Here is an 18,314-nt window from a genome sequence, read left to right on the forward strand (position 1 = left end):
TTCAGATCAGTGATGATCTTGGTATTTACTGCTCATGCCCTGGCTCTAAGCAACCCTTTCTGTGGTTTAGAGCTTTATTCTCCCTAAAGGTCCTGCCTTGCTCTGGACAACATCTTCTGGCCCTTCTTCAGGATCTCTCTTCCCAGTTCTATTCTCCATTTATTCTGAGGTCCTTTAAATTTCATTTTATATGTTAAAAATGCAAACTGCCACCTGGGTCTTCACGTGCTGCCACTGACGCGGGTATCGGTAGCTGTTCGCCTCTGGCCAGGCTTCTGCTGCCTTGTGATCTTCTGAGCAAAGCAGCTCCGCTGTGAGCAACTCGTCGTAATTCATCATTTTTTACATGCAAAAGTCAAAGCCCCCTTATCGCAGGGAGGAAAGAGGAGTGCCAAGGGGACTTGGCAATGAACCGGCTCACATCTGGAAAGGCAGGGAAAGCCTGTCCAACAAGAGAGGCAGTGCCCTAGGGAAGGAAAGTGTACTGTTTAGAAAAAGAAGCATCAGAATTAGATTTGCCTGTGTATTTTATCTTCAGTTCTCACCATTTATGGTTATGCAAGCAGTAATGTTTGGTTTGAAAAGATAAATATTGAGTGAAAGTACTGAACAGTTTTACTGCATATTTAAAGTTACAGCATTGACAATAACAAGGCGTCTATAACTAGCTCTGGTTGTAGGGAACTAGGATGGTAGTCACCGGTCACACCACTGGATCTTCCCTTCATGCCAGTGTGGGAGACAGATACAAAATCCGGGTGATGCCTAGAAGCAGAGGACCAAAAGAAATTTGGTGCATATCAAATGCATTTACTCTCAGGTGTGTGAATGCTACACGTCCACCTGTGTTAAGATGGGTTTCAACCAAGAGCTGATTCCCAGCCTTGCCCCCAGCTCCTGAACACAAGCTTTTGTGTTTTCAGGGTGTAAAATCCTGCAGGTGGGGCCTGGCAAGTGCTGCACAGGGTCAGGCACGTGGTATCTCCAGGGAGGTGACCCCCAGCTTTGCGCAAGGTCGGGCAGGAGGCAGCCAGGTCCAGCCTGCCCACACCGAGGGGCCCCTCCAGCCTCTTCTCCTGAGGGAACTTGCCCCAAACCCCAGTGCAAGGTGCTTTAACTCTGTTTCATGTCTTATAAGCAGCATTTTTCAATTTTAAAGCACAAAAGGAGTAAAGCCAAGAGAATGCTGAACATTTTCACAGACATGTTACTCTTCTCCAGGCTAACATCTGGCTCTTGCTTGAGGCTTGGCATCGAGGGGACATTCTCAGCATGATTTCACGCAATAGGGATGGCGATGTGAACTGGTAGGTTTTGTTCAGAAAAAGGTGGATTTGGAAGCTGTGCTCTAAGGCACAAGGCCAAGCTGTTTGCCTCCCCAGCAGCACCAAGGATCCCTTGGCCCCAGCAGGGCTCAGCACCAGGTCCCTGGGGGCTGCTCCCAGCCCAGCCTGGGTGCCGTGCAGGAAACCCTGCGTGGTAAGGACCAAACCTGGCCGGTGATGTGCTAACAGTACTTTAAGGCAGCTGGCAGTTCTTCAGGAGTGTTTGTGGGCACACCTGAGCTGTGAAATCGCTGCCCCAAAGTCACTAGTTCCTTAAGGACCGCAACGAGAGGAGAGCTGGATTGATCCTTCTCGCCCCAGGGGAAAAACACCTCTCTTCCAGAAGTTTCACTTCTTATCGCAGCTGCTAGGTCTTATTCTCTGAGCAAGTTCAGTGAAGTTCAAACAAGCTCAGCTTCATCTATAGCTTGAAACAGCTCTGATAAAGCAGCAGATCACAAGAAAAAATCTTCATGGTGACAGCAATAGGTACAAAACTTGGGTGTGTTGAAATCTGTCAATAATACCACAGCCTGCTTTTTTTCCCCCCAATATCTGGACGTCAAAGTTAACATTAATTACCTTTAACTAATTAATTACAGATTTAGGGCTTCCCAAATCACTGGAAAGGGTTTCGTACAAGCAAATAGCATCGAACTATAATATTTTTTGGCATGTCACTGTGTAATAAAACTCTAAAGGCAGACGCACGTTTGCGGGCAATGTCAGAGGGTGCCATTTCTCATCAGGTACATTTGCATCACTGAACTCTCATTCACCTGCGCTCCTCTGGTGATTGATGGTGGCAGCGGCTGCAGATGAAGCAAACGGCTATAGCTGGCACTGTCCATCATCAGGTGCTAAACTGCACTGCCTGGAAATGCTGTGAGTCAGGACTTCGGTTTCTAAAGTACCAAAATTAATGATTCTTTTGGTTAGCTGATGAGAGCTTCGAATTTAATTAATTTCCTGTCACACCAAGCAGCACTTGCAGAAGAGAAAATAGTGGGGAAAAGCAGATGAAGTTCAGGTAAAAGATGCATTAATTAAAAGCTCAATTTGCAGTGATCGTATTTCTCTCCTCTCTTCAGATTTCCTGTTTACCTCATTTATAATAAGTAAAGCCTAAGTCTGCCATGGTAGAATAGAAAACTCCATAAAATCAGGTGGCTACAACAATGTACCTGTTTTTGGGGTAATGCTGTGACAGTGCCTCAGAACTGCAAACCCAACAGCTGAGAAATGTGTATTAAGCAACCATTTACATGAAGCAGTCTTCACATAATGCTCTTCATGATAATGCTGCAATGTCCTTCTGTTTTCAGCCCAGCAGGTGTACATGCAGATAGAAGTTAAAACCTGCGGGAGCTGATGGAGCACTGCTTCTGCCCAGGTACCCATGCTGCAGTCACTGGAAATGGGGGGGGGATGAGATTAATATCTTAAGCAACTGAAGATAGGCATTTGAAGAGAAAATCAGTGGTGATGTTTGGCTGAGGTCCAGAATTGTACATGCCGGTTATCTGCCTGTGTGTTGGTACATGAAAAAACCCAGTGATGGCTGAATTCCTCATTTTGAGAAGTGTGTTATTCCCTAGCGGAGCACCTTGCCCCAAATACCCTGGAAGGCTTAAAACCTGATACATCTTCTTAATGTGTTGCAGAAGAAAGTCTCTCCCTGGGAATATTAGAGACTTTACATGTGGAGAAAATAATTTCTGTTTTCCCTAAGAAATGCTGTGTGTAGTGCGAGTCTAATTTTAGATTCCCTCTGTTGCCTCTAAATCTTTGCTCTCTGTCTTTCCCAGCTTGATAGAAGGGCATATTTAATTACCAGGAGTTGCATTTGTATGGACAGATCTTTCATCAACAAAGCATATGTCTTTTAGTTCTGTAATTATAGAAATCCCATTATTTCTAATCTTTGAGTAACTGAACACATAAACTTTATCTGCAGTATGCATTTGAAGCTGGTGATCTAAAGCAGGCATAGGGAGGCAGCTGCCTAGCTGGGAGGTGTGTGTATGTATGTGTTTATAGACAGGTATTCCATCTAAGTTTTCTTTCCAGCTCCTAAAATATTAGGCAAAACTTTGCCCCCAACAGGCTGGTGAGTTATGTTCTTCATGTTTGCAGGTTCTCCTTTGGGGAATTTCCTGAAACGTGGGGAATTTCCTGAAACACATTTTCTCCCACCAGAAAATGCACCTGTGTGATGCCCTGGGCCCCAACCAGCATCCAGGAGTGCTCCAGGGAGCCTCAGGCTGTGCTCTGTCCCCGAGGACTTCATTTTAGAGGGCTCTAATCAGACGCTGCCATGCCCCAGTACACGCTCCAAAGCTGCAGTGTTGCACCTCTCATGTGCACACCTCGATGCAGCTGCCATTGGTTTCTTCTTTGAACAAAGTCTGAGTCAGTCTGTGCAAGACAAATGAGATGTGAGGGAGAATTTGTTCTTTGTCAGCTTTTTTCAGTGATCAGACTTCAGATGTGAGCGGCTCCTTTTCTTTTCATCTGTCTTTCATAACAGAGGAAACGCTAAGGAAATCCATTTGTTCTGTTCAAGCACTGAAAGTGAGATGCTCGCATGGCTTCTGCAGCTGCAGGTTACTCCTCCCTAATCTAGTGGCAATTTTACAGCATGTCTAGACAGTGAATAAACCAGATACAAAACACTTGATATACCTATTTAGGCTGCCAGAATATTCCCACAAAACCTTGCAAGAGGCTGCTAAGGAACTGAGCAGTACTGGGGCAGGAGGTGCAGCACTTTGATACCTGCAGATAGACAGCTCTCCAGAGGCTGCTGGTGTGGGACCCCAGGTCCGTGGTATTCAATGCATCCTTAATTCCTGGGGAGGCAGCAGAGCGTGCCCGCAGCATGCTATTAGGGCAGTCTGAGGGAAACTTCCAAAGGATTTAATAAAGGTGGGAGAGAGGGCAGCAGCGTAACAGATGGATCCCTCTGCTGACATGCAAAACAATGCACATTAGAAGGAATGGTATGAACTGTGACTCACTGGTGAGTTCTAAATTAACTTCAAAAAGTCATGAAAAAGACATGGGCATTACTGCGGAGAGTTAATAAAAGTATCTGCTGAGTAGTCAGCAGTTTGCATAAAAGGACGAGCAAAATGTTTGGTTGTTTAAAGACTTGGAACAGAAAGTGTAACTGAAACATGATGATGCCACCATGCACCTAAGTAATATTGCCTTGCTTCAAACACTGGGCATTTATGGTCCTGCTCTTGTATACAAGGTAGTGGGAAAGAAAAGGCATGCTAGTGAGAGCAGCTAGAGCCACAGGAGGAAACCTACATGGATCGATACTGAAAAGAATGTAAAAAAGTGTGAAAGCCTGGGGCTTCGCTCACCCTGCGCGAGCCCAGCCTGACCCGAGCTGCCCGGTGTCCTCTCCAGGCTGCGAGCGACCTTGCAGCGACAGAAACTGTGCTAAACCTGAAGCAATTCCTACTGGCACAAAACACTCCAGTCATCAACTTTTCTCATGCTTACATGGCAAGCTTTTACGCTTTCATTCTTATTATATGCTGCTGAAGTGTAAGCTTGTTTTGAAAATTTGGTAAATGACATTATGGAAGTCAACAAGTGGCACCTCTGGACCAGCGTCCTGCTCGCAGCAGGCCCAAAGCCAGGCTGTGCTGCTCAGTGCCTGCTCAGACAAGTCTGGATTATCCTGCAGGTACTGCAGGCCATCAGTCCCCGTAGCAGGGTCATTGTTGTTCTGTTAAGAAGCAGATCTTCAGTCCAGAGCTTTATTTTACTCCAGCAGTTCCACTGGCTTTCCTGGAGCCTCCTGCGGCAGGCTGGAGGAGGCTGAGCTGCAGACCCAGCAGCAAGCCTTCACTGCAAATGGAAGGGGACGTCTGATACACCCACTGAAGTGTATTACAGACAAGTATTTAAAAGGCGTTTCTGCTATCAGAGCACATACTTAAGCAATATCTGATGAAAGAGAGGAAGGGAAGTGTATGAGTGGTACAAAGGAGCTTTTAAGCACACGTCCTTTCATCAAACCTGTGGCACGGGGCTGTGCCCGCCTGGCAAGGCGAGCCCTTGTCTTTGTGTCCTGTCACATTAGAGGAGTAGGAAGACGTTTGATCTGCTGCTGATCTTGGGGAAGATTATCAGAAGATCAAGAAGTTTCTGCCATCTGCTCACTGGGCCAGCTCAATCCCTGTTCCCTGTAGCTCTTCTGGCTTTCTTCCTAACGACGGCCAGCTCGTTAAGATTTGACATCTCCTCAGTGATGCGGGCACGGCTTCGCATCTTACTCTGTGCCACAACCAGCTTAACATCTTCTTCAACATCTAATAAAGCACTGCGTGCTTCAGGAGGAGCAGAAGGCAAAGAAAGGGGTTGGACGCGAGAACTCCTCCCAGTTACAGTCTCCTTCTAGTCTCAGCCAGTGAATGGTTCATGCTGGAGATGATGAGGTGCTCTATTCCTCCTAGAAGGGCTTTGGCTGCCGTGGCACTGCATTTTCTACCACCTTCCACAGGGCCCAGTGCTCCTCTCAGCGTGGATGCACCCAGCCTGGGCTGTGCTTGGCTACCTCTCTCTGAGGGATTTCCAGCAGCAGGACTGAGCCTGTCCTTGCCCCCAGACCCCCCCCCAGACCCCCCAGGCACCGTGCTGCTGCCCCTCAGTCTCTGGGATCTACATCCTACGCTTCTCTTCCCCGTGCTTTTCAACCCAGCAAGCCAGCCTGATCTCTTTTCCTCCTTAAGCAGCCTGTACCCAGCACTCTGCCTAATTTCACCCTCTGCCCATCCTCTGGTCATTAAGATTTTACTCTGTTCCTGCTCTTTTTGTCCCTTCCAGTCTCTCTGTGCACAAATTTTTAGAAAACTCAGGCAGGGTCATCACCTTTAAGCACCCTATGGTAATGCTGATGACCTCCTCGGCAGTAACATGGAGGTCTAGGCAGCCTGCAGAGCTTCCCATCACACCTGAAGTCCTCTTCTGCATATCTTTGCTTCATTTCCATCACTGCGGTAAATAAAATTTAAAATGCTTAGCAGGAAATATGGAGAAACAGACTTTTGGAGACCATTTAACAAAGGAAGGTGAAGTAGAATCTCAGAAGCCTGTTAGTGAGTTGAAAATATTTATTGGTGCAGCTTGAGCATGTCCGTGGGGTCTGCACCTGTCGCAGCATCCTGATTGTGGAATCTGGATTCTGGTTTCACAGGCAGAAAATCTGTAATTGTGAGAAGTCTTGGTCTGTGGGGAAAGTTCTGTTACTAATCCTTTTGAATAGCAGCCTGAATGTATCCAGCACAACTCAACGGGCTTGTTTGTACTTACTCCATCATCTCCTGTAAGAAATCACAATGCAGAGCTGAAGCAACTCCTCTTCACCTTGATCTGAGCAAAGCAAGGTTCTGTGCTATTTGGATATCACTTTCTTGGCATTGTTGCTGTGAAAACTTGGTAGAAAATGGGTGAAAACTATAATTTTCTGCCTGTGGTATTTATCATTTCTCTAGTTGCTCACTGCATATACCTAATTCCTCTTTACCACCATCAGCAAAGCAAAGCTAATATTTAAATTCTTAGCAATGGTTATGAGAGACAAAAATTTCTGTGACTCATAAATAGACCTTTTTATAGTCACTGCAACAAAGACATCAGCACTCTTATCGGGAACATGCACATTGTACACTGCTAACAACATTGCCAATTATCAATAACAGCACTACAGCATACAGACCTGAAAAATATGCTGAAAAAATTAACAAATGATTCCCTGTAAATTGCTTACAACCCACAGTTAACGCTGCAGGGCACGTGAGTATTCTTATTCAGTTATGTCACATCCTATCTTAGGGAATAATTGTGTTTTTAAGATACTTCAGCACTTGGCTCTTCTTTATTTCAGTTGGAATTAGGAGTCTAAGCTCCTTAAAGATTTAAGCCTTCTTTCCTATCGATTATTATCAAACATAATTCTATAATCTGAGAAAAAAATAAGAAATGCTCACCATAAATTTCTGGTGGTTTTTGGAGGAGTGTTGCTTCTTCAGGGCAGAGCTACATTTTGCTGAATTTCACTGTGAATTTTACTGCAGTGTGGGGAATGCTTTGTAGCTTGTAACCTCAATTCACGTATTTTATACTGATCTTTCAACAAATTTCACTCTAAGAGCCCAAATTACTGCCAGGTCGTTTTGCTAGATGGCTTGTTGCAAGTGCTCAAGCGTTAGAGCATGGCCCCAGTCCCAGAGCCAGTTCCCGCATCCTGGGTTTATGGCGTGTGGAGGGGAGAGGCGTAGAGCCCCGGACTTCTGGGTTATCTCCTTGAATTAATAAACATCTTTAGAGCCATTGTGCCAGCCCGTGGGAGGATCACACACAATTTCTACATCATCTGCTGCATAATTTATGAAACGACACCAGAAGGTGGGCAGCCGTGCCAGCCCAGGGGGGATGAGCGGTGCTGTGCCTGGTGGTGGCCACCACCCTGCACCCCAGCTACCAGCCCTTCTCTCCCTGCAGGCCATTTGGGCTCTGAGTCCCTTCTGCCCACGGCTCTTCTGGTGTTTGTCAGCCGGAGACCCACACAGAAGGAACAGAGACACTGCGTATCGTGTAGTTCAGCTACACACCACAAAAATGTGCCAGCTATAAGCGGCAGCATCCAAACTGTTCGGAAGGAGGTCCCTAGGATGATGCCCTAAGCCCATCCACCAGCTGAAGGTTTGCAACCAGCCTCAAGGCACTGGGGCTGGAAAAGTTTCTTTCATGGTAGTGACAGGTAATATCTGCAATACGCTGAGCTATGGTGAGATTGCAAAACGAAATGACCTTGCAAGTCTTTCTCTGCTCATCCAGAATCTCCTAAGGGTAATTAGGATGCTGCCCTGCACCGTTTCCAACTTTATTTCTCCCATTACAAAATACTTGTCTAACACTAGAGAAATAGCTAAAGACAGTAAAATATACTCCTCCTTTGCTGTTCAGACTAATCATACCTAGCATGCTACCTGAGGAAAACATTGCTTAAGTCGAGCAGTAATTGTGATAATGGATGTGAGCTGCATAGTCTGGAGCTGGGATTCATCTCAGCATCTCAGACAGCAGTGACTGCATGGGAGATCCCTGCAGAGGCCTAGCCACAACACTGGGAAGCTTCTGCCTCCAGGGGTGACTTTGCTCCTTTTGACTGCTGCATGGGCAGAAAGGGAGGGGGAAAGGGAGCTCTTGGCTGTCCAGTTCCCCTACGTAACCCATCGGTCCTTTCCCTGCTTAGGGACAGAGGTTGCTCCCTGATTTTAGTGACACTGCAGCGCTCTGGACAGTGATTCCTGTGTTCAGCCCTTGCTCCTTCTCCCTTTGAAATCGACGGACCACGCTCTGATGCAGGGCAGAAGTCTGTCCAGGGCAGGTGTTAGCACAGACCTCAAAGGCAGAGCCGCAGTTCTGTTCCATAAAACATGCGAGGACGGGCCTGGGTCCTGCCTGCCCTTTTCCTACAGTGACAACCAATGTAGCTGTCATCTGAATGTCACACTGAAACCGAAGAAAGTCTTGCTCATTGCCTAAATGCTTTCAGACTGGTGAGATGGCTAAAAAGAAAATGCCTATTTGCACTGTATTTAAAAATCTCTAAAACAGGTATTTTATTCATTTTCTTTCTTTTTATTATAGCACAAAGAAAAGGTGACATCTGCTACACAGTCTATATTTGAATCATATATGAAAAATTCTGTTGGTATACAGCTAATGTCAGTTCTGCTAATATTAGACGATGGGATTGAAGCAAAGTAAAGCAGAAACAACTCACTGTGGTATTTTGTGGATCTTTGAAATATATGCTTGAAATTTGGTCTTGAAAATGTGTGCACAGTTTTAACACTGTGCTCGTTTTCTTGGTAATAGACACGAAGGTATCATCTTCGTGTCAGCAATTAGTCAGCCACCTCAAGTAACCAGCCATAGAGAATCCTGAAGAAGTGAATGAAGAGCATGGAGATGGCACACACACAAGCTACAAAACATACTCGATTGTGTAAAGTTCAGGAGTAAAACATTTATTACTGAAAAACCTATTGCTGTGCAGCTTGAAGGTTAAGCACATAAGGTTTTATATAGCAGTTCTGCAGCTATGACACGGTGCATCAGTAGAGTTTGTCATTATTAAGACAGTACTGCTTTGTCACTGCCAGCGAGAGACACGAGGCTGCTCGTCTACAGCAAAGAATTTGGGTTATTAAAAGCCAACACGAAGCTTCAGCAATGTGCTTGCTCCATAACTTTGACGATAAAGGTGTAAAGCACTTCCCAACACGCTCCTCAGCTGGGAGGCACAGAAAAGTGCTCTCTTCCTTGCTGTGCACTCGGGGCATGCCAGCACGCTGCGATGCTCTGTGGCAGGGGGGAAGAGCACCCAGGGGAGCCTGGGTGTGAGCAGTGGCATTAGACACCGTGCAGCAGAGCAGCAGGGGCACTGGGAGCAAAGCAAATCTCCCCTTTAGGTGATTGTGTGCACCCCATACAGAGGATGTAGCAGTGCCGAGATAGACGTGTGTAAGGTTTGGTGCTGGTTTCCTAGAGAAAAAGATTATAAGGTCGGCTGTAATTTAGTATCTTAAAATTTAAAATTATTTTAAACTCAAGGTATTTAGGGAATAATCTATCACATCGGGAAATGTATCCATCTGGTTAGAAGCAATTTAGCAACCAGAATTTATATTTTAGATTAAATACCTTAATTTCACAGGGCTAGTGTTAAGAAAAGGCTTCTCACATTTTCCTGGTGAAATTTATTATTCTGCCTGTATGTATCCTTAATGTTTCCAGAAGTTGTGATGTGTTCATTATACCTTGCCTCTGTGTGGGCTGTAGTGGGCTGGAGGAACACAGCCATGCCTCTGAAACATCAAATATGTCATTCCTTTTTTTCCCAGAGTGATTTAAAATATATATTCGATCCTTGGGTCCACAAAGCAGGGATCAGCAGCTCATCTTAACCGAGGGCCTTGGGCTAAATCTCGCTCAGAAAATGGCTGGACCTGGACTGCATCCCTCGCTCCTGGCTCCTTGTAGAGGCGCGATATTGATGTCGGTTGAACATCAGGCCCAGAAGGGGTTCTCCTGTGCGCTCTGCAAGGAGCTGTAAGTAAATTTTAAGAGATAACTGACAGGTAAATTTGGCGATTCACTCTGCTCCTGTGTATTTTAATCACTTCATTTGTAAAATGGGAATAATGCGTGTAGCATCACGGCACATCAATGGATTGAAATGGTTTTATGAGACCTAAATATGAGGATGCTTGCACTCTATTTAGAAAGAATGCTTTGATTTGGGCTAGGTTAAGTTTTTATTATTATTGAATTCTTATGTTTCAGAATGCTCAGCTGAGTTTTTTTATTAAACTCATCTGTCAGAATAGAAATACTTTCTGGAGAACACTGGATTGTAAAGGACGTATTCGATGAATGTGCACATATTATGTCCATAAATGTTTGTTAGAAAAATTATTCCCAACTGATATGACAAAGATATGAAAAATTAGATCACAAATCTCATTAACGATAGAGACACTGAAAGAGAAATGAAGCCAATTACTGTTGATATTACTTGTCAGAAGGATGTCATGGTTCTCTTCGTGATGCCAGTCACATACCCCTCAGCCAAAATAACTCCACAAATGACTACTTTTCTCTCATCGACAGCCTTAGTGGCAAATGGAAGAAATTCCTGCTTTTGTTTACATGCAGCCTGTTACCTCAGCTTACCTGAGAGGCGTTGTGTTAACGTGATGGAAGGGCCGGGTGGCAGCAGGACCGGGACTCGTTGACCCCCGAGACCCCTCTGCTCTTACCTTCTGCGTGCACTTAAGTGGAATTAACTATCAGGCTGCGCTGTTGCCATGACAACTCTGCTTTTCATGAAGAAAGTAGTATGTGGTTAGCGATTCAAGCACTCTGTAAATGCGGCTATTACGCATCATTCACTTTGTCACTGGGAAAAGTGAAAAAGCCAAACAAGTACTTTTAAGCCTGGATGCAAAAGGAACTTTTCCACCTGGGAACCAAAATAGAAAGCTGGTGGAAACAGTTAAAATGATCAGACTTTGCATTTTATTTATACAAGCAGTTCCATATGCGTGTACCCACACAAGTCACATATAAGTGTACATGCACATAACTGCATAGGATTACTTTATAAATTATGAGCACGTCCCCTTATTGGGTGAATTAAAGCCCATTCCTGGGGGCATGGAGCAGCAGCCTGTGCTGGAGAGAGTGCAGCAGGGGCTGCCCAGGTCAGTGTGTGTGCGGGCAGCTCTGCCACCAACCTGATGAGCTTCATTTTCCAGCAGAACCCCCCTGCTCTGTGCCTCCCCACACGATCAGGTGGCGTCGAGACACCCAATTTCCTTCCCCTTTCCTCACTTCCCTCTCCGGTCACCTCAGAACTTCTGCCTTGCTTATTCACCTCGTTTCTTCCCTAAAAGATACCTGCAGTACCCGCCAGCCTCATGCACACAGCATCCCACCCCGCGCTGTCCCCCGGTGTGCCATTAAGCTCTCAGCTCCTGGCTGAAGGAGGCCAGGGGATACTAAAGCTTCATTGGTTGATAACTTCAATGTTATAATCCAGATTTTAGCAGTGATAAGGGTGAGATCATGCTCCGTGATTTATTCTCATAATTCTAGAAGCTGTCTGCAAACAGATCATTATTTTCTAAGGTTTATTTATTATGCAATATAACTTCTCTGAGCAGTTCATGTTAAAAGTGAGTAGTGCATTATTTTTCTTACTTGGTATCAAAGGTGAACAAGGCTGTTTCTAGCACAGGCTGCTCCTAGGCTCAACACCCACCGAAATGGTTAAGTTCAACTTTTCATTTTTGTAACTGCTCTCTCAAATTATTTTGGCTTTCTTCGAATTTTCTTTCCACTGGCCTGATTTGCTGGAATATCTAAAAGCACTTACACAAGCATAAATAAAAGCCAACACATTGATGGATATTCACCTGTTGGATGTTATCTAATGAGCCCATATGTGGCGTGTGGCATTCACTCACTATGACAGAAGGGCGACATGGAAATGCTAATATATATCTCTGTTATTTAATGCAGACACAGCATAACTGATTATTTTATGCAGCAAAATCAAGTCTTTAATGCCTGCAAAATTGAATACGATGCTATAGAAACTGCTTTTCAAAAGTAGAATAAAATCTAGCTTTTCTATATACATATTAAAAATACATGTGCTTCTATAAGCAGCTTGAAATATCATCCTAAATCTGGGAGAATTAAAAAGAAATAAATGTTCATAAATACTGCGGTATGGTGATGGCTGATGCAGGACTTCCCCACGGTGTTGCAGCCCCCCTGGACAGAGGTGTGCATGGGCATTGCTGGACGCAGGGAAGCTTTGTAGGACTGCAGGGGGACGGAGAAGTGCCCTGGCTGGGCGAGGGGCAGGTGTCCATGAGGACGTAGGGCTCACGCTTCTGGGGCTCTGTGCCTGCAGGGATAGGTGCTGCCCTGTGCCATGGTGGGGCCATGGGGGTCCAGCCCTGTCCTCAGCTCCTCCAAAAAGAACCTCTAAAACTGGGGTTTTGCTTCTCTGGGGGTGCACTAAAAATATTTCAATGCATACATTTAAATTTTTAACAACATTGGTTTGATGATTGCATTTTTTCATTGTTGTTTCTTTCCCATGGTGGGACCTGAAACCAAATTTGCCACAAATTGTTGTCACGCGGTTAACCCCCTTCCTGCCATGCCCATGGACCTCAGCTCAGTTCCTGCATTCACAGGGAAAAAAAAGGACATCTCACCACGTCTCTGCAAGCTGAAATGGAAATGCACATTTCCTTAACTGAGGTACCAAAATAGATATTAATGCAAGTGTTACAGTTCAAATATTTTTATAACAGCTTTCAGCTGGTTGTTCTCCCTATTCATTTTACAGCAGCCTGGATGGAAATAGAGAAGGAAATGAACGATAACCTTGTCGAGCAGCTGTGGAGTAGGTGGGCTACCAGTCCAGGGACAGCATTTGGTTTAGGTCCTCCACGTGGAATTAGGGTTATTACTGTGATTTACTAAGGAACATATGTGCAAGTATACACCGAAACTACAGAAAATATAATTTTAAAAGCTTATTCAGCAGTGGATTTCAGCATACAGATGTCGGATGTAATATACTTGTACCAAATTGGATTCTGGGTGAATAAAGGAGCTGATCTGAAATTCAGCTGCGGAGTCCTGCTCGGTGTTCAGTTGGAAATACACAGCCTTTTTGTTTCGCTTTTGCAACTTATTCAATAAATATTTTGGCATGCCTGTCTGTTATGCTGCCTTAATCTTTGCTTCTGCTGAACAGAAATTAGCATTTGTAATTTATTCACTGAGGGAAACACAAAAGGCTCCACACCAATGTGAAATTTAATGCCCAACAGATAACCGGGATGCTGAGTCAGCACAAAGTACATTTGACAAATAAACTCATTGCCTGCCTGTAATTTAATAGAGTGTATGGCAAAGAGCGAGGGAGGGAAAAGAAAGTGTTTTGTCTGTGCTGCACAAAAAAAGCTGTAAGATGTCAGCTGCTCGGTGCCGTAGTGTGGTGGGTGCCCAGCCCCTGGGCCAGGAGGGTGCAGGGGGGCTACTGGCACCCTTTGGCAATAGTTTGAGGGCTGCGGTTTGCTGCTGCCCCAGCTGGGCACTGTCGTGTGTCAGAGCAGCTCAGGCCAGCAGCGTTTCCTTCACCACAATCCCTTCTTCATGCAGCAATTCCCCATCTCTCAGCTTCTGCAGACCTGCTCCGGATTTAACCCAGTTTGGCTCCTGTTCTCTGCCTAAAGGACAAGGATGTTTGCAGCGATGTTTGCAGCCTGCAGGCTGCTCTCTGGAGACCCTGTTCTCCCCCTGCCCAGCTCCTTGGGCATTTAATTATGGGCTGCAATTTGAACATTTGTCTGGTGCTGGGAGCTGTGCCTGGTGCCAGCAGTGCTAAGGGCACCTGGTGGCTCAGCATGGGCACACAGCACCTTGCACGGGGCCAAACAAGCAGGAAGACTTTGGGCATTTTTTTCTGTTCTCTTTTACTGAGATAACTAATGCACATTGAGCTAAAGAGACACTGCCATTGCTCATCTGGACAGGAGCAACCCCCATGAAGTAGCAGAAGGGTTTCTGTTCTCCAGCACATGAGGAACACATCCTTCCCTCTATAATTTTTGAAGTACGTAAACCAATTTTGCTGGGGAAACAAACAAACAAAAAAGTGTGTCTTGTGGCACATACCTAGTACAGAAAAAAAATAATAAATAGCCCATTGCTTAAAAATGTCATAATAACAACAGAAAAAGGGGGGAGGTACACTTGGCACCAGTTCCCTCCCCTGCCCACCTTCCCTGTGCCTGCAGCCAGTGCCAGAGCCGCGCCTGCCCTGAGCAGCTCAGTTTTTTCATTGTAAAACATCATAAGATCCCGTTTTGTTTTCTAAATAGCAGATAGACCAGTTTCTCAAACAGTTATCTTGCTGAGAAACAAAGAAAGGACAGTCTCTAATTAGCTTAATTTCTTCCTTAATCCCACCCCATGCAGGTTTAAAGAAATTTCCTCTAAAAAAACAACCCAAATACCCACTCAACAGATTTCAGTGACTGAACAGCAGCTTCACTCGCTCTTCATTTTCACTCTCGGGATGAGTTGTGCATCTTTTTATTACCTGGAGATCTGAAGCTGCTTGACTGCCTCCCAGCCCAGCCTCCCGAGCATGCCTGGTGTGGGCACAGCCTGGGGCTGGCACCCAGGGGACGGATCCTGGGAGGCACCCAAGGGTGCCCAGCTCCCACCCAGCTCCTGCTGTGCCCCTCAGCCCCTCTCGCTGCCTGAAAGGTGGATTTTTGGCAACGGGTTGCTGTCTGGCGTGGCCTTTTAGCACCCATTCTTCTTTGAGTCGCCATTGATCATATTCCATATTGCTATGATGCAGTCCACAGCCCAGACAGAGTGTGACAATTACGCTTGTTCTGAGAAGCAGTCACAATGAACGTGGTTTATGAGCGGCAATATCATTGATTTTTGCTTTTTCACTGAGATAATGGGCACTTTGCATAGAGAATTTACAACCAGAAACATCCTTCCATACTGGCACATGAAAGGGGCACGACTTTTATTGCAGCAGTATTTTATTGATTTTGTAATACGCCATTCAGTTCGATGGGCAATGGGTCTAATTTGGCCATACCTGGAACAAGAAGTGTTCCCACAACCATATACTCATGATTCAGCTTCCCAGAACCATTCACAGGCTTGACTGTGCGTGACTTTCAGACCAGGTTTATGTCTGATTTTGTTAACACAACAAGTATATTAAAAACAAAAAATATACATTAAATATATACAATAACATATGCAATATATTAAACACATTTTTATATATAATATATTAACTGTATATAATTATATATATAAACAAAAATATATTTAAAAGATCAGGATGTGATGTCAAGCTACTTAAATGCATATTTATCTGTTTGTTGGAGAAGGGAAGCAGGAGGGCCACTCAGAGTTTGAAGGCATGATTTATTTTGGCAATAACACACGTCAGGGATTTGATCAGGCTGGGGAGGGTGCCACGTCACACCCCAAGAGCCTCACCAGGCTCGGCTACGTAGATTCCCATTGTGCAAAACTTTTATGAAATGTGGCAGGTGAAGTTCGAGCTGGAAGAGGGCAGAGCTTCAGCCAGGGTCCTAACACAGAAAGGTGGAAACAGGGGAGGTTGTGTTTATGCACGACCTATGTTGTCACTGGAATTTTAGCTGAGAATTTGGTAAAGAATGGTTTGTTCTTTCTCAAGTGTCTGAGACATGTATCTGCCGACAGCAGACATGTACCTGGCGGCAGCAGAGCTGCACAAGAGGAAATACTCTGTTAAAGTGAAAACAAACAAACAAACTAACAAAAAGCTCCAAAATATTCAACTATTATTCTGCATAAGAAAATTAAGGAAAGAAAACCTACCATAGGTTAACTGTGCAATGGGGTGTGTGTGTGTATGAAAATGAGTGGTTACTCCCTCCAGTATGAAGTACTTCATTTTTCTTCCTTCTTTTCCGTTTGTTATAACCATAACCTTATTTAAATGTAGCTTTTCTTTCCAGTGTGACTGCAATAATTTTGTGGAGAACATATTTTAATAGCTTGACTATATGCTCAGGATTTCTGTTTGCTTCTGTAATTGCTTCTTAATTATTTTCCAATTGCTGAAACAACAGTTTTCACAGTTTATTAAAAAGCATTTTTGAAAGCTTTACCCTAAGGCATTGTCAACATTTTATTAAGATCACTAACAGCCAGCACAAATGAATAATCTCCAGTGCTGGTAACTTATGTCAAGCAGATGAAAACTGTTTGGGACTTATGTAGGAATTATGCTGAAGTTTGTAGGAATTATGCTGAAGTTTAATGTCGGAGCGGAGCAGTTTCCACGCAGGAGGAGCCCCCCCAGCCCTGGTGCTGCCACCATTGGGGCTGCAGAGAAGCTCCCCTGTCCTCCCCCGTTGTTTCTGAGCACAGGCAGCTGCGTGAGCCCATTGGCATCATTAATTTAAAGCCCATGAGAGCAGCATGGTGACAATGTGACGTGTGTGTGCTCTGCCTGCCTGCTGCAGGCTCATGGGGTGAGCCCCGCGCCCATAGTTCTTTTTGCTGGAGTGCTGGAGGAGGTTATATTTTTATGGGGTTAACTGTAAACCAGTTGGTATTTCTCTTCCTGCTGTAACATCACTAAAGGAGATAAAATCACTATATTGGAAAGCAGGATTATATCCTCAAAACTTTTCTAAAAAATAGAACAAATATTTTTGCCTTTTTTTCCCTGACTCTTATTTATTTTAGAGAAAAATTGGCCTGATCCACTTAGCTCTAACAAGCTGGAGCACTCTGAATCCCATATCATTAAAAACCCAGAACATTTAGTGTATGGAAGGTATCAATTTGAATTGTATTTCCATGCATAGTCCTGATTTAACATCCTTTCAAAGTGGTAGTTTAAGAGACATTAGCAGAGCTCGCATGACCTTATTCCCACCTATATAATGTTTCACATCAAGCCCTGTGTAATTAAGAATCCATAATCAGCGCTGCAACAGCAGCCTGGCCTCCAAGCTATGTGCAGGTGCCTTTCCAGCGGATGATGTTTGCAAAATATTGAACAAACAGAAGCTGCTAGAACTGCTCATCCCCTGCTGGCCACCTTGCCTGTCCCGCGGGTGCCTCGTCCTCTTCATCCTCTCGATGTGCTCAGCTCGCCTGTGCTAGCCAAGCTGCAGCCATAGAGTCTGGCTGCTGCGCCCCTGTGGCACAGAGGTAATTTCTTGGGAGGAATTGAAAAGAAAAAATATCACAGCTTGCATTTCCCCCAGGTGCGGCGTGGGGAGGTGAGGCTGCGACTGTTGCCCAGCCACACGCACAGCCCCGGCACGTGGAGGCTGCGCCTTTGCCCTCTGCTTCTGGGGCCTCTGAACAGCAACGTGCATGGAGAGACCTCACGGAGCTCCTGGTCATGGCTTGGTCTCTGCAAGGCCAGCTGTGATCGCTGCTGAACACTTCAGGGGTGCTTTAGCAGAGGGCTGAGGGGTGCGGCGGTGCTGCCCAGCACTGGCTGTGCCAGCACGGCCCCTTGCGAGTCCCCTGGGCTCACACACAGCGGGGTTTAAATGCTCCTTCCTTGCCAGGGCTTCTGGAGCCAGAGGGACACCTTCTGCAAAACCCAGGAGAGGGTTTCACCATTTCTGCGGGGCACTCCCATAAATGAGGCACATGATCTTCTTCAGTGATTATCGTTCTCAATGATACTCTGATGTGCAGACATGCAAAACAATACCAATTACCTACACTAGATATGAATTGCCAGAACACAGCTTTCTGTAAACAATATTAAAGTGAAAGACAGAAGGGGTTGTTCTAGTTCCGGGAGCCCTCAAC

The sequence above is a fragment of the Aythya ferina genome (genome assembly GCF_964211825.1).
Source record: "Aythya ferina genome assembly, chromosome: 7".
Classification (NCBI taxonomy): domain Eukaryota; kingdom Metazoa; phylum Chordata; class Aves; order Anseriformes; family Anatidae; genus Aythya; species Aythya ferina.